The sequence below is a fragment of the Lynx canadensis genome, chromosome C1, assembly GCF_007474595.2.
Source record: "Lynx canadensis isolate LIC74 chromosome C1, mLynCan4.pri.v2, whole genome shotgun sequence".
Lineage (NCBI taxonomy): Eukaryota > Metazoa > Chordata > Mammalia > Carnivora > Felidae > Lynx > Lynx canadensis.
In genome coordinates, this window is record NC_044310.1 from 117,115,800 (window position 1) to 117,139,375 (window position 23,576).

At 47.0% G+C, this 23,576-nt stretch overlaps 1 long non-coding RNA gene across 5 annotated transcripts; it reads right to left on the reverse strand.

Annotated features, from left to right (window-relative positions):
- Nucleotides 1-4,653: 4,653 nt before the first annotated feature.
- Nucleotides 4,654-21,680, reverse strand: LOC115521752. Of its 5 annotated transcripts, none has more exons than XR_003971160.1 (5): nucleotides 21,317-21,569; nucleotides 17,507-17,634; nucleotides 9,330-9,430; nucleotides 6,955-6,998; nucleotides 4,654-4,900 (listed from the first exon to the last, which is right to left on the reverse strand). It is a non-coding gene; the product is annotated as an uncharacterized LOC115521752 (long non-coding RNA). The 5 variants fall into 5 exon arrangements; XR_003971157.1 differs by lacking the exon at nucleotides 4,654-4,900 and adding an exon at nucleotides 21,576-21,680 and having other exon boundaries at nucleotides 6,794-6,998; nucleotides 21,317-21,405; XR_003971159.1 differs by lacking the exon at nucleotides 4,654-4,900 and having other exon boundaries at nucleotides 6,794-6,998; nucleotides 21,317-21,405; nucleotides 21,552-21,571.
- Between the last annotated feature and the right edge of the window lie 1,896 nt (nucleotides 21,681-23,576).

Consider the following 23,576-nt stretch of genomic DNA (forward strand, 5'->3'; position numbering starts at 1 on the left):
ATCTGTAGAGATTAGTTGATGTAGGGAGTGTTATGGGCAACATGTTTGTGTCTCCCCAACCCCCTCAAATTCGTACGTTGAATCCCTAACCCTCTATGTGATGGTACTTGGAGGTGGGGCCTGTGGGACATAATTAGGTTTAAATGAAGTCATGAGGGTGGGGCCACCATGATGGAATTAGTGCCTTTATAAGGAAAGACACCAGTGGGGTGCCTGGGTAGCTCAGTCAGTTGAGCATCTGACTTAGGTTCGGGTCATGATCTCATGGTTCGTGGGTTCGAGTTCTGTGTCGGGCTCCATGCTGACAGCTTGGAGCCTAGATCCTGCTTGGGATTCTGTGTCTCCTTCTCTCTCCATCCCTCCCCACCTTGTACTCTCTCTCTCTCTCTCTCAAAAATAAATAAACATAAAAAAAAAAAAAGAAAAGAAAAGAGAAGATGCCATGTGAGGACACAGAGAGAAAGTGGCCATTTGCCAGCCAAGAAGTGGGTCTCACCAGGAACTGAATCCCCTAGCACCCTGATCTTGGACTTCCCTGTCTCCAGAACTGTGAGAAACAAATGTGTCTTATTTAAGCCAGCCAGCCGGTGGTATTTCATTTCGGCAGCCTGAGCTAAGACAGGGAACATGCCTGCTGCAGGAATTCGGTATATCATGGTCATTTTCGTTATTATTTTGACAAGTGGAGACACTCTCAACTCAACAAAATATCAATGAGGTATTCAGGGATTTCAGAGCATCTAGCTCACAACAGCTGTAGAAAATCCCCAAGTTCTGAGATGTCGGCCAGAGCTCCCCCTTGTTTTAGTTCTACCAGAGAGAGCCATACAGACATGTTTGGGCCCCAGCTTCTCTCAAGCTGGTGTTTAGTAGAGGGTCCCCCCACATCTCCGCCACCAACAATGGGTATTTCTTCAGGTGGCCATGGAGAATAAGGCTAGCTGTTGGACTCATCAATCTGAAATAAGAATGGTTCCAGAAGGGTCTTGGGCATTTAAGTACCATATTTTGGATTCATTCATTCAACATTAATTTGTTGAGTGTCTACTCTGTGCTGCGGGTACACAAGTGAACGAGACAGCACGGTCCCTGCCCTGGTGGAGCTGACACTCTAGTTGGGGAGAAGACAATGACCAGATGAATTAATGGTTCCATGTTGGGATAAGCACTGTAAAGGAAATGCAGGACGATGTGATGGAGAGTGATGGGGAGGGGGAGAAATTCCGCAGATGGATGCTCAGGGAACCCGAGGCCTGAAGGAGGAGAAAGAGCAGCTGGTGAGGGGGGTGGGGCAGGAAGCATGGCAAGTGGGGGCTGGTGTGTGTGTGGAGCAGAGAGGAGGCCAGAACCGGAGGAGGTGGGCTAGGAGGTCACAGAGGTGGTCCAATGGGCCCTCAAGCTGCTGGGGCCCCAGGCAGGGTGAGGGCAGAGGTCCCGAAGTCCGCGGGGGCCCCTGGTGGCCTGAGTCCGGCCTCCGTAAGCAGACTCCCGATGCCAGCACACCAGTTCGCCCTCACCCCGTAGATGATCTGTTCTCTTCGCCGAAGCCGAGCAGACCTAGACCACCTGGCTCCTGCCCGAGCAGCTCCTTGGGGCACCACCCAGCACCCCCGGCTGCTCGGGGTCCCCCACGCCAGAACTCGGAAACCCATAGAACTGTACTGTTTGGGTTTGAGAAATAGATACTGACAAAACTTTGTCTTTCTTATTAGACAGAAAGGGCTCCTTTTCAGGCCCTACTAAGAATAGCCTAATTTATGCATGCTCTCCGGGCTGGGAAGTGGGGTGGAGGCCGATGGGGGGCCTGGCGCCCTGCCCAAGCCAGGCCGGGAAAGTGCAGGCTGGGCCAGGAGCCCTGATGCTCCAGGCATTCAGAGAGGCCCGCTAGGCCCGCCCCCGGCCCCGCCGCCGCGCCCATTGGCTCCTCCGTGGCCTTCCCGCATTCCCATTGGCTCCCCTGGTCCCTTCCAGGGCCCCTGCGAGCGGCGCCCTCTGTTGCCTGGGAAATGGGGAAGCGGGAAGGCGCCATCTTTAAGGATTGGGCCGCCGGGAAGGTGGAATGTTGGTGCTGACCCAGCACAGAGCCCGACACCATGGGTTCAGGAGGTGTCAGGGACCCGGTCAGAGTGACTGTTTCCATGTATAGGCATCCCCCATATACACCGGGTTTCCTGTTGTTATTTTCATTCATTCCTTACAACAGTCCTGCCGTAGGTATTATTGTATCCCGGGTTCATGGATGAGGAAACTGATGGCAGAAAGTTTAAGGGACTTGCCCAGGGTCACACAGCTAGTCGTGCAGAGGTGGGATTTGGTCGATGCCTTGTACGAGTGCAAGTACGGCACCAAGCGGCAACCTAATGGGGCTGGGTGGGCGTATCCTAGCGATTAGGAGGATGGGCTCCCTGGGTCCTTGAGGGTGTGCTGAGATACACTAAGTCCTAGCTTGGTCAGCTCCCAGCAGGCTTCCCCCTGCCATCCTTTGAAGACGGGTGGTGTTGAGGATACACCCACAGTGCAGAGGCCCTAGAAACAAAAGTTAACCAGAAAGACCTTTGGACTTTGCTATGAGACCAGTCACTTGGTGACTCAGAAACCAAAAGAGTCACCTCTAACGTGGGCACCAAATCTTCTTGCATAGCATTGTGCTTTTACAAATCCCTTCTCCTCCATGGTCTCATTTAACTGCAGAATGAAAACAACTCTGTAAGGTTGCCACCATTCAAATCGTGCATCAGAGTAAACTGAGGACCAGGGATGACCAATGAGGACAATGTGTAGACTGTTTCTTGTGTTTGGGGTACTTGGTATCTAACATAATTCTTACAACAGCCCTAGGAGGTAGGCATTGGTTGTTTTATTTTACAAAAGAGGAAACCAGAACTTACGAGAGGTTAAGTAACTTCCCCGAAAGTCACACAGAAATTTAAGAGGAAGGCTTTACCTGATCCAAACTCACTCTTGGGGCACCTGGGTGGCTCAGTCGGTTAAGTGTCCGACTTCGGCTCAGGTCATGATCTCGCGGTTTGTGGGTTCGAGCCCCGCGTCAGGCTCTGTGTTGACAGCTCAGAGCCTGGAGCCTGCTTTGGATTCTGTGTCTCCCTCTCTCTCTGCCCCTCTCCTGCTCTCTCTCTCTCGCTCGCTCTCTCTCAAAAATAAATAAACATTAAATTAAAAAAAAAACTCACTCTTTTCCAGTTACTCTACTGTTCCTTCAGATCCTGAGCCAACTTGAAAAACAGACAGAGGCAGTAGTTGCTGGGCAAGAAAGATTTGAAAGGTGGCATGAGCCATGATACTCTTCAAATTCAAATCTCCCTGTATGGAAGGAAGGCATTAATTCCTTAGCATGACTGAGGAAGAAAAACATTTGGATATTCCACTGGAGCTATTCAATAGGTTAAACTATCTACATGAGTGTATTATTGTCGTGATCACCTTTTCACATTTCTCCACCTTCTTCATGAGGATAGTTTTGTGATGGGTAGCAATGAAAATGAAGCATCCAGAGAGGTTCTCCTTTTAGGTAACGTGCAGTAGATAGCACTGAACCTATTAGGAAGGACAAAGGCTCCCTAGGTGAGTTGGAATTACTAGGCTTTTTTCTTCTATGAGTCCATTTGCTGAGTCAGTGTCCCGACTGAGCACTGGGCAAAAAGGGCTACTAGGGGAAGAAGAAACCGGCCGGGATTTTGACAGCCATGTAGACTAGCCTGAGTGACTAGAGAATAGTAAAGCTCTGAAGTTTCCCTGTGGGATACTGATTGCTGGGGTAGTATAGGAGGTCGGTGGTCTGGGCTATAAGGCACAGTTTTTTAGTTCGTGAAAAGGAAAATACAGCTAGAGAAAAAAGCTTTCAAGAAACACATGGTAAGTATCCTCCTCAAGACATTTGCTACATATTTTGTTTGCATGTGAAGGGAGGTAAGAGTTAAGCTTAACACGTCAGAAGAGCAGAACTTTCAAGGCCAAGGAGACAAAGACCTGTCAGTCTCATAGTATGAGAAACTCAGGAGGACCGTGCATGAGAAGGAAGCTTCTAGAAGGAGAAAGCTGCTAAAAAGAGGAAGCTGCAAGAAACACCTGCCATGTCTCACTCTTGAGATATCTGAATTTCTTATTTTTTTAATGTTTACTTATTTTTGAGAAAGAGAGACAGAGTGCGAGCGGGAGAGGGGCAGAGAGAGAGGGAGACACAGAATCTGAAGCAGCTCCAGTCTCTGAGCTGTCAGCACAGAGCCCAATGCGGGGCTCAAACTCATGAACCGTGAGATCATGACCTGAGCTGAAGTCGGATACTCAACTGACTGAGCCACCCAGGTGCCTCTCAACCTTGAGATATTTGAGACCAGAAGTGGACTAACCCTGGAATCCAGTTCCAGCCCAACTCAATTTCTGATTGGATTGAGGTGATTTGCCCCTGGTATCTGTCAAAGAGAAGATAGGACAGTCCTTTCTGGAGAGGAACAAAGATGATTTTTAAGGCCTGGGATTCCTTTATATATACTATCTGGAATCCATTTAAAAAATTACAAGACATGTGAATAAGTAAGAAATCGTGACCAATAAGCATGAGAAAAAACTCTAACAGAAGCACACTTATAGGGTGTTTTAGTCAGCTCAGGCTGCCATGACAAAATACTGCAGACTGGGTGGATTAAACAACAGACATTTATTTCTCATGCTTCCGGAGGCTGGGAAATCCAAGATCAAGGCACTGGCGATTCAGTTCCTAGTTGAAAGTCTCTTTAGCTTGCACATGGCCACCTTCTTGCTGTGTCCTCACATGGTGGAGAGAGGGAGCGCTGGTATTTCTTCTTCTTTATACACTTATTAATCCCATCATGAGGGCTACATCCTCAGGACTTCATCTGAACCTAATCGCCTCCCAAAGACCCCACTTCCAAATACCATGAAAACGAGGGTTAAGGCTTCAGCATGTAATTGGTGTGGGGGGCACAAACATTAGGTCTATAACACAGTAAAGAGTCTGACTCCTTTTTTAACTTTTGAATGCTGACAGCTTTTTTAAAAAAAAGTTTATATATTTATTTTGAGAGAGAGAGCATGAGCAGGGGAGAGGCAGAGAGAGAGAGAGAGAATCCCAAGCAGGCTCTGCACTGCCAGTACAGAGCCCGACATGGGGCTCCTCTCATGAAGAGTGAGATCATGATCCGAGCTAAAATCAAGAGATGGAATGCTTAACCACTGAGCCACCCAGGTGTCCCTGAATGCCGACAGCTTTTAAGCCCCACCACTCCCTCTTTCCTTATTTTAGACTTGGGCCAGCTCATAAGAAAGCCTAAGTGCCCCATCCATTCGTCTCAGCACGAAGTTCAAACTATGCAAGCCTTGGTCCATGCATGGGAACACTTATCCCTAGTCCCACTCTCCAATGATTTCCCAGCCAGTCTCCTTTTTCTGCTCTCTTAAGCCATTTTTAGACCTGCTTGGAAAGTTTCCAGGCTGCCTCTAGAAATCCTCATATGTGTATAATAAGTCTCATATCTTCTTGGTATGTGCTTTATGTCATCAGTCTTGACATTTGAACCAAATTTTGGTTGGAGGTATTCATTCCACCATCACAACTACGATAATTTTTCTCTTGGAGTTATGAGACAAGAATGTAAAAATAACTATGATAAATAGAATATAAAGAGAATATTTAGAAAAAAAGATGGGCATTTGAATGATGCAGGACTGATGCAGAGAATTGGAATCTATAAAAATTCAAATAGGCATTCAAGAACTAAAAAACCTTAGTATTTGAAATTAAGGATTCATTGAATGGATTTAGCTGCAGATGACAGGATTAGTGAGCTCAAAGACATGTGTATAGATGTACTCAAACTGAAGTACAGACAGAGAAAATAATGAAGATAATAGATCAGAGTATAAGATACATATTGGGACACAGTCATAATATCGATCATGCATCTAATTGGATTCTCAGAAAAAGGGAGGGAGAGAGAATAAGAAAAGCATATTCGAAGAGATAAAGGGCAAGAGTTGTCAGAATCAGAGAAACACATCAACTCATAGATGCACAAAGCTCAGTGAATCCCAAGTTAAAGAAAAACAAAGACAACTACACAGAGGTGCAAACCAAAGACAATGAGAAAATGTTAAAAGCAGCCAGGAAAAATCAAAACACATCATATTCCAAGGAGCAACAATGAGTTATGGCTGACATGTTGATCGCAACTATGAAATCTAGACGACAATGGAAAGGCATTTTTAACTGTACAAAAAAAGTTCTATATCCTGTGAATTTTTTTTTCACAAATAAAGACAATTCATGGTCCTCTTTCCTTTCCCTTTTCTTCTCTTCCATTTCTGAACAATTTAAAGCCATCAGGTGGGGCAGAACAAGGCGTGGCGTGGATGCATTTGTGTGCACGGTGTAGAGAGTGGAGGAAGCCATGGTGGCCCAGAGCAGGATGTCAGAGCCCAGACAGGATGAGAAGGGCATTCCCATGGGAGGGAAGCCAGATGTGGGGTGTCAGATCCTGAGCAGGGTGAGGAGGGAGGAGGAGGTTTGGGTTTAGTGAGAGAGGGAGTTATAAATATAGAAAAGGAGAAAACTGGAATGAACCCTGTGATATTTATTTGGAAAAGAATATATCTGAGTGGATTCATCTATATATACACATATATTAATACATTATAATAATATATGCATATATAACAGATATATAATAGATACTATATGTATGTATACATATGCATACATATTCTCAAGCTGTGTTCACACAGAGCCAGGAGTGGATACATCTCATTAGCAAGACCTAGATTTTGTTTTCTAAACAACGGTTTCAAAGAAAGAAGGCAGGGATCCCCAGAGAATGGCTGGTTCCAGGACTGGGCAGGGAAAGCACAAGGCGAGTCTGGAGCATCCTGGGCCAAAATGCACGGAAGCACTCAAAGAATAATGGGGACATGTCAGAAGGATACAGAAGCTGTCTTGAAGTGGCTTCCACCGATCGAATCGGGGACATCTGAAAATCAAAATAAATAGTAAATTGGATTATAATCCTTTGAATAAAATAAGGAGCCACAAGTGTATATAAATAGTTAAATAGTAAAGCACAATGGGGACCAGGACTGTGTGTATAGTTTTAAGGTCCTTGCCCACGAAATGCTTGTTAGTTACAAAGGAGAAAAGAGTAACGTGCAATGTTCGGAAAGCTGTCAGACCCCACCATAATCAAACAACCAAAGTATGCATCACCAGTGATGGCACAAATTGATATACAGCACCTGATGGGATGCAATGAGAATTTAGCACCATTTCTGTGACATGCCTGCCAAACATGAAGAATCTGACTATAATGCTTGCAAATCAGACTATCAGACAAATACACATGGCAGTGGGGTGGGGCGGGGGGGGGAGCATTCTGTAAAATGGCTAGCCTGTAATCCATAAATGCATCAAGGTTAGGAAAGGTTGAGACGCTGGTCCAGACTGAAGGAGACTAAGAAGGCATGATAACCCATGACAACTGAAATTTCTGATATAACGCATGATTCCTTTTCTAAAGAAGTTATCGGGACAATTGACAAATCTTAACTGGGGGCTTGGATAGGATGGGAACGCATCATTATTAACTGCCTGATTTTGAAGTCTGTACTGTGGTTATGCCAGAAAACACTATAGGAAACATATGCTAAAGTATTCAGGGGTACTGGGTTGGCAAAATACTCTCAAATGGGTCAGGAACAAACATTTCTCTGTATTGGACATTGTACTTTTCCATAACTGTGATAGTTTCAAAGCTTTCAAAGGTAACAATTAAAAAATGAAGGCGGGGCGCCTGGGTGACTCAGTCAGTTGAGCGTTCCGCTCTTGATTTCGGCATGGGTTGTGATCCTAGGGTTGTAGGATTGAGCCCTGTGTCAGGCTCCGCATTGAGTGTGGAGCCTGCTTAAGCTTCTCTCTGTCTCTCTCTCTCTCTTATCTCTCCTCTCTCTCTCTCTCTCTCTCTGTCTCTCCCTCTGCCCCTTTCCCTTGCTTGTGCACTCTCTAAAATTAATTTAATTTAATTTTAAAAATGAAGGCAAAGACATTTTCACGCTAATGAAGTCAGAGGACTCACCACCAGCAGACTCCTGCTACAAGAAATACAAGGATGACAATTCCGAATGGAAACAGAACTGCAGAGTGGAACAGAGAATTCCAAGAAGCAAATATGTGCCCAGATATAAGAGGGTTGACTGTTTGAAGCCACAAGAATAACTATGGCTTGTGGGATTTATAGCGTATGTAGAGTTGAAACTTTTTTTTTTTTTAAGTAGGTTTCACACTCAGCCCGATGCAGGGCTTGAACTCACAACCCTGACATCAAGACTTGAGATGAGATAAAGAGTCAGACGTTTAACCGACTGAGCCACCCATGACCCCCTAAAAGTAGAACATTTAACAACAGTATTACAAAAGGTAGGGTGGGTACACACGAGTGTAGTTTTCCTCTATTATTTGTGAAATGGGAAAGCTTCCAATTTATAAGGTAGACTCCAAAAGTCGATGATGCCTCTGACTTAACCACTAAAAATTAATAGAAATAAAACTAAAAGTTTAACAGAAGAGGCAAAATACAATAAACATGCACAAAAGGAGAAATGAAGGTTTAAAGGAGTGGTGTCATAAATTTTTAAAAAGAAACAAGATTGCAGATCGAAGCTCCACTCACCACTTCTATTAAAAGACAAATATTTTTAGGCTGGATTAAAAAGAAAACAATTGTGTGCTGCTCATGAGACATACTTTATTTTTAAGTTTTTTAAAAAGTAAGCTTTACGCACAACATGGGGCTCGAATTCATGACCCAGAAATTAAGAGTCACATGGTCTATTGACTGAGCCAGTCAGGCGCCCCTATGAGACATGATTTAAACATAGGATACAGAAAGGCAGAAAGTAAACTGATGGTAAAAATTATGTCTGGGGCGCCTGGGTGGCGCAGTCGGTTAAGTGTCCGACTTCAGCCAGGTCACGATCTCGTGGTCGGTGAGTTCGAGCCCCGCGTTGGGCTCTGGGCTGATGGCTCAGAGCCTGGAGCCTGTTTCCGATTCTGTGTCTCCGTCTCTCTCTGCCCCTCCCCCGTTCATGCTCTGTCTCTCTCTGTCCCAAAAATAAATAAACGTTGAAAAAAAAATTAAAAAAAAAATTATGTCATGCAAGCACTTACCAAATGAAAGGTGTGGCTCAATTAATACCAGACAAAGTAGACTTTAGAGTCAGAAGTAGGAATGGTGGTAAAGAGCGATGTTTCATAATGATAAAAGGACTAATTCAACAGGAAGACATAACAATCATAAATTTGTACTCACCTAATAACAGGGCTGCATGAAGCAGAAAGTTGACAGAACAAAAGAGACAAGTGGGCAAATTTGTAACCATGGTCAAGGTTTTAACGAATCTCTTTCAGCAACTGATAGAAAAAGCAGATAAAAAAATCAATATGTATATAGAAAATATGAATGACAGAGTTAATCACCTTGACTTTAATAGACAGCTATAGAACGCTGCACCCAACAGCTGGAGAATACATGTTCTTCTCTCCAAGTGCATTTTTACCAAAATAGAACGTGTATTGAACCGTAAAGCAAGTTATAACAAATTTCAAAAGATGAACTCATGCTGGGTATGATCTCCGACCAAAGTGGAATGAAACTGGAAATGAACAAAAGAAAGATTGTTAGACCTCAAATGTTTGCATGTTAAGCAGAACTTTTAAATAACCCGGGGGTCAAAATATTTTGAACTGAGTGAAAATCAAAATATTGCATACAAACACTGAGATAAAAGCCAATGCAGTGATTAGAAAGAAATTTTAGGTTTCATTTTATTTTATTTTGTTTATTTATTTATTTTGAGAGAGAGAGAGAGAGAGAGAAACAATGAGGGAGGAGTAGAGAGAGGGAGAGAGAGAATTCCAAGCAGTCTCCATGGTGGTGTGGAGCCTGACACGGGGCTGGAACCCACGAACCATGAGATCATGACCTGAGCTGAAATCAAGAGTCAGACGCTTAACCGACTCAGCCACTGAGGCCCCCCCGGGAAATTTTAAGATTTAAATGCATGAATGATAAGAGAAAATAGTTTAAAACTACTTACCTAAATTTCCATCTCAAGTTAGAAAAAGAACAGTAACTTTAAATCCAAGGAAAGAAGACAGAAGGGAAAATCAAAATACAAACCAAGGTCAATTTAAAAATAAAGCAGATATGGCGTGCCTGGGTGGCTCCGTCGGTGGACCACAGGACTCTTGATCTTGGGGTTGTGAGTTTGAGCCCCACAGTGAGGGTAGAGATTACTTAAAAATACATAAAGCAGATGTACAAAAGAGAAGGTTAGCAAAAAAAAAAAAAAAAAAAAAAAAAGCTGGGTTATTAAAAAGGTAATGAATCTGGGGCTCCTGGGAGTCTCAGTCACTTAGGCCACCGACTCTTGATTTTGGCTCAGGTCATGATCTCACAGTTCGTGAGTTCAAGCCCCATGTCAGGTTCTGCACTGGTGTCGAGGAGCCTGCTTGGGATTCTGTCTCTCCCTCACTCTCCCTCTCGCCTGCTCCTATTCTCTCTCTCTCTATAAATAAATAAATAAACTTAAAAACAAGTAGAGATTTTTTTTAAAAGGTAATGAATATGATAAACACCAAGATAAAAAGAGAGATAACAAAAGTTGTCAATATCAGCAAGGAAAAAGATCCTACAGACATTAAAAGATAAGAAAAGGTTTATTATAAAAACCTTTATGACAGCAAGTTTAAAAACTTAGACTAAATTTTGATGAAGTCCAATTTATCTGTTTTTTTTTCTTTTGTTGTCTGCATTTTTGATGTCAAATCTATGAAATTGTTGCCAATCTATGAAACTGTTGCCCCCTCTGTTTTCTTAGACGACTTAAAGTTTTAGCTCTTAAATGTAGGCTTTGATCTATATTTAGTTAATTTTTGAGCCTGATGTTAATTAAGGGTCTGATTTCTTTTACATGAAGATATCCAGTTTTCTAGCACCAGTTGTTGAAAGGACTTTTTCCCCATCGCATGATCTGGGCAACCTTGTCAAAAATCAGTTGACCAAGGGGCACCTGGGTGGCTCAGTCGGTTGGGCGTCTGACTTCAGCTCAGGTCATGATTTCGCGGTCTGTGGGTTTGAGCCCCGCATCGGGCTCTGTGCTGACAGCTCGGAGCCTGGAGCCTGCTTCCGATTCTGTGTCTCCCTCTTTCTCTGCCCTTGCCCTGCTTGTGCTCTGTCTCTCTCTCTCTCAAAAATAAATTAACGTTAAATTTTTTTTTTTTAAAAATCAATTGACCATGTATGAGAGCGTTTATGTCTGGGATCTCTGTTCTATTCTGTTGGTGGATATAATTGTACTTACACCAGTACCGTACTGCTTCAGTTACTATAGCCTTGTAGCAAGTTTCGAAACCCGGAAGTGTGAGACGTCTAACCTTCTTTTTCAACGGTGTTTTGACTGTCTGAGGTCCCTTGGAATTCATATGGATATGAATCTGAGGCTCAGCTTTTCCGTTTTTTTGTGAAAAAGACTGCCGATATTTTGATAGGGATTGCAGTGAATTTATAAATAGTTTTGGCTCATGTGTGTAATCTTTGACACAGAATAGTATTATCTATTATTTATGGATGCATGCATAAGTGGAAGGAATAGAATCTTGGACATCCCGAAGTTGAGATACCAGTTTCCTCCAAGGGTAGAAGCGTTAAGCCTAGAAAGACAAAAGAGACTGGAAGGGGATACACCTGGAACTTCAGTTATACCTGGAGTGTTTTATGTCTTTAAAAGATAACGGGAAATGGGGCACCTGGGTGGCTCAGTCGGTTAAGTGGCCACCTCTTGATTTCAGCTCAGGTCGTGATCTCACAGTTGTGGGATCGAGCCCCACGTTGGGCTCCGCACTGAGCACGGAGCTTGCTCAAGATTTTCTCTCCCTCTCCCTCTGCCCCTCTCCCCTGCTCAAGCTTTCTCTCTCTCTCTCTCTCTCTCCCTCTGAAAGTGATAAATAAATACATAAATAAATAAAATGGGAAGTAAATTTTTTTTCAAATTGTCACTACTGATTAGATGGTAAATGGATGTATGCTATTTTGCTCTCTACACTTTTCTGTAGTTCAAAACTTCTCATCATAGACAAGAGAGATTACATGATGGGGGCCAGCTGGGAGGCCCCTCCTGAGAGGCTCTCACCTGTCCTGCTGCCCTCCATCGGGTCCCCTTATACTGTCACTGCTCTACCTGTCCATCAGGAGCCCATTCATGGAGGTGAATTTATTTTTATTTTTATTTTTTCTTTCCAAGTTTTTATTTAAATTCCCACTAGTTAACATATAGTGTAATATTAGTTTGGGGTATAGAATTTAGTGATTCATCACTTATGTATGACACCTAGTGTTCATCACGACAAGTGCCTGCGTGGAGGTGAACTTAAAATACAGGTGGGACTTGACTTTGATCCTATCTCCCTAGGTGAGGGTCAGGGAACAAATTCCAACCCACCAAAGGTTTAGACCTTCCAGTCAGTTCTTCGGTGGCTACTTCCAAATAGCAACAGGGAAATTAGGATTGCCAGACATCTGAAGAACACTCAACCCTGAAGGGAAGAGATAAATAGAATAGAATAGAATAGAATAGAATAGAATAGAATAGAGCAACCTGGAAGAACAGAGAAAGCCTGTGCACAGGGAAGAAAACTTTTCAAAAATTCTCCCAAAGCTCGTGTGGATACTTTTCCAGTGATTAGAGAAGATATTTGCATCAATCACATAAGAACAAGATGCTCTAAAAAGGGAGCACTTGGGGGGTGCCTGGGGGGCTTAGTCGGTTAAGCGTCCAACTTCGGCTGAGGTCGTGAACTCACAGTTTCGTGAGTTCAAGCCCCACGTCAGGCTCTGTGCTGACAGCTCAGAGCCTGGAGCCTGCTTCAGATTCTGTGTCTCCCTCTCTCTGCCTCTCCCCTGCTTGTGTGCTCTCTCTCTCTCTCAAAAAAAATAAATAAACATTAAAAAATTTTTTTTAAATAAACAAAGAAAAGAAAAAGGGAGCACTTGGTGCACCTGGGTGGCTCAGTCAGTTAAGCGTCTGACTCTTGATTTCAGCTCAGGTCATGACTTCACAGTTAGTGAGATCGAGCCCCGTATCAGGCTCTGCACTGACAGTGTAGAGCCTGTTTGGGATTCTCTCTCTCCCTCTCTCCCTCTCTCCCTGCCTCTTCCCACTCACGTGCATGCACAAGTGATCTCTTTCTCTCTCTCAAAATAAATAAATCAACATAAAAATAAATCAAAAAGGAGCACACAGTAAAAACACTTACAAAAAAAGAGAATGCGTAAGAAAAAATAAAATAAAAAACGTCACTAAAAGATGAGAGTATGAAACTATGGAATCACCCAGAAAGCATGGGAAAAACACAGAAATGGATCATGGAGGAAGAGAGGAGAGTGAAGAAGAAAATAAAGACTAGTCCCCGGAGGCCCAAAATATGAACCAAAGGAATTTCAGCAATTGAGAATAGAGAAAATTGTCAATCGAAGGATTCAAGAGAATTCCCCTGCAATGAAAGGAAGGAATCTGCAGACCCACACGGCCTGCCAGACACCTGCGGACCCAGCAAGGCAAAGGGCTGTGCGATTTCAGAACCTGTGGGATAAGGAGAAGGCATCACGGTGGCCGGGGGAAGCGGGTCAGGCACACAGAATCAGGAATCAGGGCTGTTTGGGATCTCCCCACGGAAACGCTGGAAAGCTAGAGCCTTAGCCTTAGAGCGTAGCTCTCAAAACTGCGAAGGACCAGGATTTCCAACAGCATTTGTTACTGTCGCTACATAACAAAACTTGCTGGCTTAGAACAATGCACGTTATTATTTCACGGTTCCTGAGGGTCAGGAAGTCAGGAGCGGCGTCGCTGGGTACCTCTGGCTCAGGGTGTCTCTTAAGGCTGCGACCGGCTGGGGGGACGGCATTGCAGTCGGATGAAGGTTCAGCTGGAGCGAAGGAATTTGTTTCCAAGCTCATACACGTGGTTGCTGGCACAAGGCTGCAGGTCCCTGCTGCAGAGACCGCTCCGTGGGGCTGCTCACGCCCTGCCCCAGTGAGTGATCCAACAGATCTGGAGACCCCGAGACAGTGTGTCATCAACTTTTATCCGGGGAGTGATGCTCCCTCACTTCTGCCGTGTCCCAGACTTCAGAACGCTCCAGTTCTGCCAAGCCACACAGTAGAGTCACATTCTGGTCCTTGTGGGAGAGTGTCCTGCTGCAGCCTGTGGCGTGCTGGAGTACTCGAGGATTCCGGAAGCCTCTTCATTCTAATCGTGGCCACCTCCCAAAGCCCTGCAGCCTCTGCGTTTCGCTGCGTGCCGAGGCTCCTTCCAGTCCTGCTCTCTACCTGGACCCCACTCGGAAGTGAGGCACAGGGACCCAATCATTTAGGGAGGGACAGGACCAAGAAACAAATACTTGGGTCTCCCCATTATCTGAAACCTTGGTGTTTCTAGGGCACAGGGATGTGGGGATGCAGGGATAATAGAATGTAAAGATATTCCTGGAGTTCAGCTGTTCTTTCATTCATTCTGCATTTTTGGTGCACCTTCCAGGCTTGCTAGAAACACCGGGATAAAATATGGATCCTGTCCTTGAGGGCTCAGGGAGGAAGGAGGTAGATGATTAACCAATAATTCCAGTCCCAGAACACGAGGGTAGCATGGATTAAAAAAAAAAAAAAATTAAAGGGTTTATAGCCCTAACATACAACGGACGTCTCAGAATTGATAAGAAAATTCAAACATAGTGTACTAATTTCATATTGCTGCTTGCTCTAACAAATTACCACAAAACTGGTGGCTTGAAAACAACTCCTTTAGTTCTGAAGGTCAGGAGTCCAAAATGAGTCTCACTGGGCTCAAATCAGAGTGTTGGTAGGTCTTCATTCCTTCTAGAGGCTCTTGGGAAAATCCATTTCCCAGACTCTTCCAACTTCTAGAGGCTGCCTGTATGCCTTGGCTTTTGGTCCCTTCCTCTACCTTCAAAGCCAGTAGTATCAGGCCGAGTCCTTCCCATGCTGCCCCTCTCTGACTCTCTCTCGCCTGCCTCCCTTTTCCATTTCAGAGGACCCTTGTGATTATACTGGGGTCCCCCAGATAATCTGGGGTGATTTTCCATTCTCAAGGTCAGCTGATTGACAACTTAATTCCACCCACAACTGTAATTCCCCTTTGCCATGTGACCTAATATATTCACAGATGTGGGGATTAGGACATGGAAAATTTAGGGGAGGGGCCATTATTCTGCCCACCACACATACCAACAGAAAAGAAAGCAATTCATAAGAGAAGTGCAAACAGCACCTGACTCTATGAAAAGACAGTCACTTTTCCCAAAAGCCAAGAAAGTAAAAGTTAGCCCAGCAAGGAGATCCCGTGCTCAGCCTCCAGATGGCAAGTGTGGAAAAGGTTAACACCCTTTAGGGCTGAATAGAACATGGGAGATGGGCATTTCTGTGGCCTGCTGGGAGGAGGACTGTAGCTACCACATTTGGGGGAACATAATCTGATGGTCCATCAAACTCAGAATACACTGACATTCAAATGTTGCAAGCCCACGTACAGGAATTCATTCCCTTTAGAAATAACACCTTGCCCCTGAATTCAAAAATGCCCGTGTGTCAGGCACTGGGGGTGTAGCCACAGAGAGGACAGCCCAGGCCCCTGCTCTCATGGGGCTGACGTTCTTATGGGAAAGGCAGACCACAAAGAAACCAAGAAAGAGAGAAACCAGACACGTACTGGGTTGGGACGAGGGCCGTGTATTCCTTTCCCAGGGCTGCCGTAACAAATGGCCACAAACTTACTGGCTTAAAATAACAGAACCAAATACTCCCCCATAGTCCTGGAAGCCAGAAGTTCAAAATCAAGGTGTTGGCAGGCATGGTTCCTTCTGGAGGCTCTGAGCTTGGAGAATCTGTTCCTTGCTTCTCTCCTGGCTTCTGGTGGCTCTCAGCAAACCCCCGTGTCCCTTGGCTCATCACTGCAGTCTGCCATCCCATGGCGTTCTCTTCTCTCTGTGTGTCTCTTTGCCCAAATCTCCCTCTTTTTATGTGGACACGAGTCATTGGGTTAGGGTTCATCCTTTCCTAGGATGACCTCATCTCAACTTGACTGCACCTGCGAAGATGACTCCCAAATAAGGGCACATTCACAGCTACTAGGAGTTACTTCAATACATCTTCTTAGCGGACACAAGTCAAGCCTCGACAGGCTCTCCAGAGAATTGACAAAAGACAATAATGAGAGAGTGAGGGTGGCTGCTTGAACTTGGATGAGCAGGAAGGCTTCTCAGAGAAGGGGGCATTGAACCTGAGCTCTGAGCGGCAAGGAAGAAGTCAATGAAGATCAAGGAAGAATGTTCTAGGGGAGGAAACGGCTGGCCCAACGGCCTCGAGGCAGGATCGGGCTTGGCCAGTTCAAGGCCCTGCAATCAGGCCAGCAGAGCAGGCACTAGTGGGCACGGAGGGTGTTCCGGGGGGGAGCTCAGAGAAGGCGCAGGGCCAGATGGTATAGACCTTGAAGCTCAGGGAGAGGAGTCTGCATTTTGTCTTGGAGGAGGAGAGTGACACAATCTGAGCTGTTTGTCAAAGACTGCAGCATGTGATGTATGTACGAGGGTGTGTATCACACGGCTGTTCCCAAAACACTGGAAATACCCTGTGTATTCAGGGGATTGGGTGAATGACCTAAGCTATGTTCATTCTGTGGCTTCGGAGTTCGAGCTATCCATATCCACCTGCAAAGATGTTCTTGATATACGAAGTAAAAAAGCAAGGTGTCTAATATCTCTGTGTGTCTTCTTTAAGTTTGGTTTTAATTTAATTTTTTTTTTCAGTAATCTCTACACCCACCATGGAGCTTGAACTCCCAACCCTGAGATCAAGAGTCACGTGCTCTTGTGACTGAGCCAGGTAGGCATCCCAGGATGGGTGTGTGTGTCTCCTTTTTTTAAACAGGTTTCTTTTTTTTTTTTTTTTAATTTTTATGTATTTTTGAGAGAGAAGGAGACAGAGTGTGTGCGGGAGAGGGGCAGAGAGAGAAGGAGACACGGAATCCGAAGCAGGCTCCAGGCTCTGAGCTGTCAGCGCAGAGCCCGACGCAGGGCTCGAACCCACGAACCGGGAGATCGTGACCTGAGCCGAAGTTGGACGCTTAACGGACTGAGCCACCCAGGTGCCCCTGTGTGTGTGTGTGTGTGTGTGTGTGTGTGTCTTCTCAAGGCAGCAAAAGCCTCTGCGATGCTTGAATGCAATCTGTGCACAGGCCACAGATTGAGTTGATTTGGGTTCTCCTAACCAAACCCAGAACACAGTCTGATTCCCATCTCTGGAACCCCAAATGCTCGTTTACAAGGGCTCACGCTGGAAAGCGTTGTTCTACAAAGTCAGCTTGTTTGTTTTGTCCACCACCTTCCCCGAGAGGCTGCTCTGTGACAAGCTCCTACCTTGCGCAGTCCCCTCCTGCTGGCTCACCATGGCTCTCCTAGTGCTCCAGCGGGCTTCAACGTCCAGACAAGCGTGATCCAGGCACTCCTTTGGACTGCGATGGAGGAGGTCCCTGTTCCCACTTGGTCTGGGGAGACAAGGAAGCCAGGAGTCTCAGACATTTGGAGTCGCGTCTGTACAAAGGGTTGAACTGAATAATGTCCAGGTTACGCTACGTGAATCCTTCCTCCCGGCCTCTCCAAGACTGATTCCTCATGGAAGCTGGCCTCGACCTCAAGCCTGCGGTGGTATCTTTTTGTGGCCTCCTGCGCATGCATTGGGGCCGGTCCTCCCTTCCTTTTAGACTCCACACGCTCAAAAAAAATCTTTGTTCGTTTATCGACCTGGAAAGTGAAATGACTCTGAACCTGCATTCTCTGAGAGGTCCAGGATGCAGCCCTAATAAGGGCTCAAATTTCTCTGGATTTTCCCATTTTTCAAGTTGGGTGCTGCATCCCCACGTTCAGGTCGCTCATTGGTGGTAAAAATCTGGTAAAAATCTTAGGACACCTAAAGAAAATTGGGTGGACACCTAAAGAAAATTAGGACAGGAAGGGTTTTGTGTAATAGCGTCCGGCTGGAAACAACCCTCATGTCCATGACCGTAGAACGGATGCATACATTGAAGTTTGGTCACGCAGTGGAGTAATCCACAGCACCCAGAACCAATGACCCAAATAATAGGCAAAGTGTGATTTACTCTCAAAAACTGTTACAGTAAATGAAAGAAGCTGAACTCAAAAGAACACATAGATAGGATTCCGTTTACATAAAGCTTAAAAGCTGGCAAAATTGAACTATCGTGTTTCAGGTCACACGCTTAGTTGGCTGTGTAAAATTATAAAGAAAAGACATAAGTTCTCATACTGGCCAACTTTGAGGGGAAGGGAGGTCGTGAGTGGGAAGGGCTTCGGGGACCCGCGATCCCGAGTCTCGAGCTGGCCTACGATTTAGTCACTAATAGTTTGTTAAGCTGTATGGTTATTTTGTAACACCTATATCTCTAGGTATCGTATTTTGAAATACAAAAGGCTGATCGCTACATGGTATGCATGAAACTAATTTTACACGGTATGTTAGCTAACTGAAATTTAAATCAAAACTTAACAGAAATAAATTAGAATATCAAGTAAAATAAAATAAAATAAAATGGCCAAAAAAATTAAGTCCATAAATTGAAAACCAGGATAGGATTTATTTATTTATTTATTTATTTATTTATTTATTTATTTATTTATTTTTGAGAGCGAGAATGCGAGTGGGAGAGGGGCAGAGAGAGAGGGGGACAGAGGATCCAAAGCGGGCCCTGTGCTGACCACGTGAGCCTGACGCGAGGCTCGAACTCACGAACTGTGACATCACGACCTGAACCAAAGTCAGACGCTTAACCAACTGAGCCACCCAGGATAGGACTTAATGTTAGGGTTTGTGGGGACTAAGTCTGAGGTCCTATGGAGGGTATTTAGGGGAGTTGGACTTTCTCTCTTTCTCCTCCTTGTCCCCCTCCTTCCTCCCTCCTTCAGTACCTCTTCCTCTTCTAACTTTCCTTTCTCTACCACAAAAAGCTCCCATCCTTACCCCTTTGCTTAGCATGGGCAGGTCCTCTGCTCCCAGCCTTTCATCCCTTCCAAGAGCTAGAAAATGCTCTCTAAATTCAGATCCAAGGAAAAGATCATCCCATTGACCACTGCTGTGTACCGGCTGAGGACCGGCTGGGGAGGAGCGGGTGAGGAAGGGCAACCTCTCTGCTCAAGCCCTGGTGGCTTTGGTGGAGTGGCCGAGGGGGGCTTGTTTCTCAGGGCGGGGACAGGGCAGTCCTTCCAAGGCAAGGAGAGGATGGTGTGGGGCGGGGCTCACAGATGGAGGGAGAGGTGGCAGAGGGAAGTGAATTAATTATCTCAGGCCCCAGTAGGAATGAGAAGCACCCAGAACTGGACAAGAAGAACCCAGGATGCCAGCTGCCCCTGGCTGTACGCGGCTGCTTTGGGCTGCTTTGGGGTCCCCAGACCCTGTCTTTTCCCTGCCATCATGTAGAGCTGGCTCCTATTCTCGGCCTCGTCCGCAGAGGAAGCCAGGTCCCTCTCCTTGTTTGTGTTGGCAGCTGTCTCCAGCGGCCAGGCCCCTGGCCCTTCCTGAGGGAGCATGTCCGCAGATAAGCTAATGTTGGCATCTCCCCAAGAACTGTCATTATTTTGTTTCTAAAATATTTCTCTTGTCCTCGCCTTGCCAGCATCTCCCCTCCCACGCCCTCCCCCCTTCCCTGGGAATCAGCTGAGGAGCAAAGGGTTTTCCTTATAAATCCTGCCCACCACCTCCAAGCGGCTCTCCTTGCCCCCCATGCGCTGCGGGAGCCGTCACCCTTCGCCCTGCTCTGCAGCCCGCGCCCCCACCGCCCTCCCGCAGTGCAGCAGTCCCCGCCTGGCTGTGGCCCTGCCTCCACCTGCGTCTCTCTGATCTTCCAAACTGCGAGGGGGCGGAGCCAGGCCTCTTGAGAAGAGAAATTGACAGCAGCCGCCACGTGATCATCGCTGAGCACCTGCTTCCAACACAAAACCTTGTTTCATATTCACAAACCCCTGCCAAGGAGCAACTTCCTCTTCTGGTTTTGCAGCTGAGGCTTGGCGGTGGTGGTGGGGCGGGGGGTGGGGGGGGGGCGTCAAGCGATCTCCCCCGGGGTCAAGCAGTCCATATGTGGTAGAGCCGGAACTGGACCCCGTACCTGCCTGAGTTCGGGGCCCTGAGCCCGTCTGCCCTGTGAACCTGGGAAGCACGTTCTTTTAGGCTTGTCTTCTCATTTGTTTCTGAGCGGCAGACCCCCGTTGTTACCATTCCCTTTTTACGGAAGAAACTAAAGACTAGAGAAATTGAATGACTAAGACCGCATTTGGGCCCTCTAGTTTCAAACCCAGAGGCTTGGTTGCTGCGGGTCTTCATATTGGCTGTTCTGTTTTTCTAGGATCAAGCCCTGCCCTGAATTCTGCTTTCCTTCCGTATTATCTGACTCCATTATGAACAAATCTATCCATCCATCCACCCACTCACCCACCTGTCCATCCACCTGCCCAGTATCTATCTATCTATCTATCTATCTTTCTATCTATGAGCCCATGTCATCAGAGCTCACAATCCAGTGGACAAAGATAGGTACGCACGCGCGTGCGCGCGCACACACACACACGAATGTGAATATACATACGTAAATAACCACTTATAAGCATGCTTCAGATACTGCTGGAGAGAGGTGTGTGTGCTGTGCCACCAGACTTTGAACTTGCACCCACTGATGGGGAGTCAGAAAAGCTCCTTCAGCAACCCTGTCCTGGCTCCCCCTCTGGCCAGATTTAGCCCTCACAACCAGGAAGACTGGAGAAAAGAAGCAGCCGGGCCTCGAGCCCTCAAGGAGCGCTCATCTTTAAGAGAGAATCTCTGATCTCAGCTGGGTTTGTGGGAAGGGGCAAGGAGGCAAGGAGGCAAGGCCAGCAGCAGGGCCCTGCGTTTCCCAGGGAGAGGCTGAGAACACGTACGCCAGGAGACCATCTCGGCCTACCCTTTGCTTGCTCTGTGGTTTGGGGAAAGGACACAGCATCTCTGGGCTTGGCATGCCTCTTCTGCAGAATGACACAGTTTAATAGCAGCTGCCACCAGGAAAGCTTGGGCTCCTGAGCCGGGGGTGGGGGATCAGTTCCCTTCCCCACATGGCCGTAATGCAGGGGGACAAGGCACCCTGTCCTTGTCTTGGGCTTTACTGCAGCCAAGAGGTTAGTACTCACCTTCCAGCTTGCCAGAGCTTCCTTTCCAATGAAGAAGGAGAAACAGCGAGCCACTGTGTTTCCCTTTTCCCCAGTTCTGAACGGGAGACCTGAAAACTTTCTGCATTACTTCCTACCCACGCCGCACCCTCCTCTCTCTACTAGAAGTGGTACCAAGGTGCTGTCCCCCACAAAGGGGGGAGCTCTGATTTCCGAGTTACCTTACCAGGGGTGACTTAAAGAGGGAACCCACCACCTTAGGGGTCTGGCTCAGTATCACCTTCACTTCTGCTGTGTTCTCTGGAGCAAGCAACAGGAGAGCCTGGATTCAAGGGCAGGGGAACTGACTCCCCCCCCCCCCCCCCCCCACACCCTTGAGGAAGGAGCTGCAAAGTCACTGCAAGGGCTTGGAGGGGGAGGAGTAAATGTTTCTGCTGCTGTTTGCAATCTACCTCGGACACCACTGAGGGCTCTGGGCCAACACCCACTGTTCCTCCTGTGTGCCCTGGAGGTGGGAAAAAGGAAGTGTTAGAGGAAGAGGGTCAGGTGGGATTGCCCCAGGTTCTGCTGACCCCAATCCAGACTTTCTCACACTGGGGTCAGCAGCTCCTTGAGAATTTTTTTTTTTATTTCATTTTGATGTTAATCTAAAAACACATCTAGATGTGTTCTGCATAGCTGCCCCCTCCCATTGGGAATTTCAACTCGGGCGTATATATTTTTTAAAATCCATGGTGCAGGGGATCCAAGCAGCAAAATTTTGATGGTCACCAGAGATGGACTGAAGAGGCAGCCAGATGCTTATCAGGGCACAGGGCATGAACATGGCTCCTCAGGGGTTCAGGAGACCAGAGCAGAGGGAAACTGAGTCAAGACATGACAGAGCTGAACTGGGAGGACAGAACCTCGTCCCAGCAGCTGGGAGGGTGTCCAACATCGTCCGTGGCAACTTCGTATCTGCCAACTCATTATCTGCATCTGCCGTCTTGAGGTAGTGCTATCCGTGTGTCTGGGAGCGGTGAGGCTGGGAGGGGACACTGGGTGGGCAGGGAGGACACGTGCTTGGGTAGAATCAGTTTCTGAAGGGGACTGAGGGTGGAAGCTGGGTCAGAACATCTGAGTCCCCAGCAGCCTGACACAATGAGGACTTTGTTACTGACAGTAGCCCCTTTGCGTGCTGGGTTCCAGGAAACCACTATTACCCCTCCAATACTCAGCAAGAGAAGCATTGCTATTTCTACTTAACAGGTGAAGACAGTGGTTCAGAGAGGTTAGGCAAGCTGCTCAAGGCCGCACAGCATTCTGCCAACTCTGTCCTATTCCGTAGCCAGGACTCTGCCGGTTTCAACTTGGCCCCCTCCCCCCGGGTTGCTCCTGTCTTGGGTGGAGGAGCCCCCATCCCAGGACTTCTCAGGGGCCCAGGTGAGAAGCGGATGCGTTTGCCCCACCTTTACCCTTGCGAGCCTGCCAGGCAACCCAGCTCATAATTAGGTAATTAAGTCTTCGAGTAAATACTGGAGAAGTCCAACCTGTTTTTGTATCATTGCAGGAAAACAAAGTCACAGGAGCTTTCCAGTAAGTTCAGAGAGTTTCTGGCTCGGCAGGGAGTAAACAGGGACAAGTAACTTCGGTCCTGTCCCTCCCCACGGCCACCCCCTTCTGCCTTCCCCACATCAGTCACGGAACCAGCACATTGTTTGTTCTCCAGAGTGCTTTGGTGTGACCTGAGGTTTGGTGAGGGCAGCCAGGCCGGCTTCCTGGGGTCGCTGTGTTTCCGGGAGTCCTCAGGCCAGGAAGCACCTCCGTATTCAGAAATGCCAGTCATGGTGTTTCTCACACTTGAGGCCAGGCTCTGCGGGCCACAGTGGGTGGGGGCAGGCCAGGCCTGGGGCTTAGTGAGCTTCTGGATCCCCAGGGAGGAGGACAATGGCGAGCCCAAGGCAGCCTCCAGAAGGGTTTGTTGAAGACAGTACCTTGAAGTGTGCCTCCTGCTAAGCACTGCCTCTGGCAGAAGAGGAGAGGGTGGGGGGCTCCAGCAACCCCTCCCAGGCTCCTCACTCTATTCACTTGGTAGGACACAGAGCCTTTAGCACCAAAGGGATGCTCAGGAGGCAGGGGTCTGGTGGGGGGGGGGGGGAGCAGGTAGCACAGGACAGGGAGGGCCGGAGGATGCCAGGCCCCGCAGAGGAGGGGAGGGCAGCAGGGAGAGGCAGAGAGGAGTGTCCCCCACCCCCCAGGACAGTTCAGGGCTGGCACTTGCCGGGAGCTGTCAGTGTGCCGC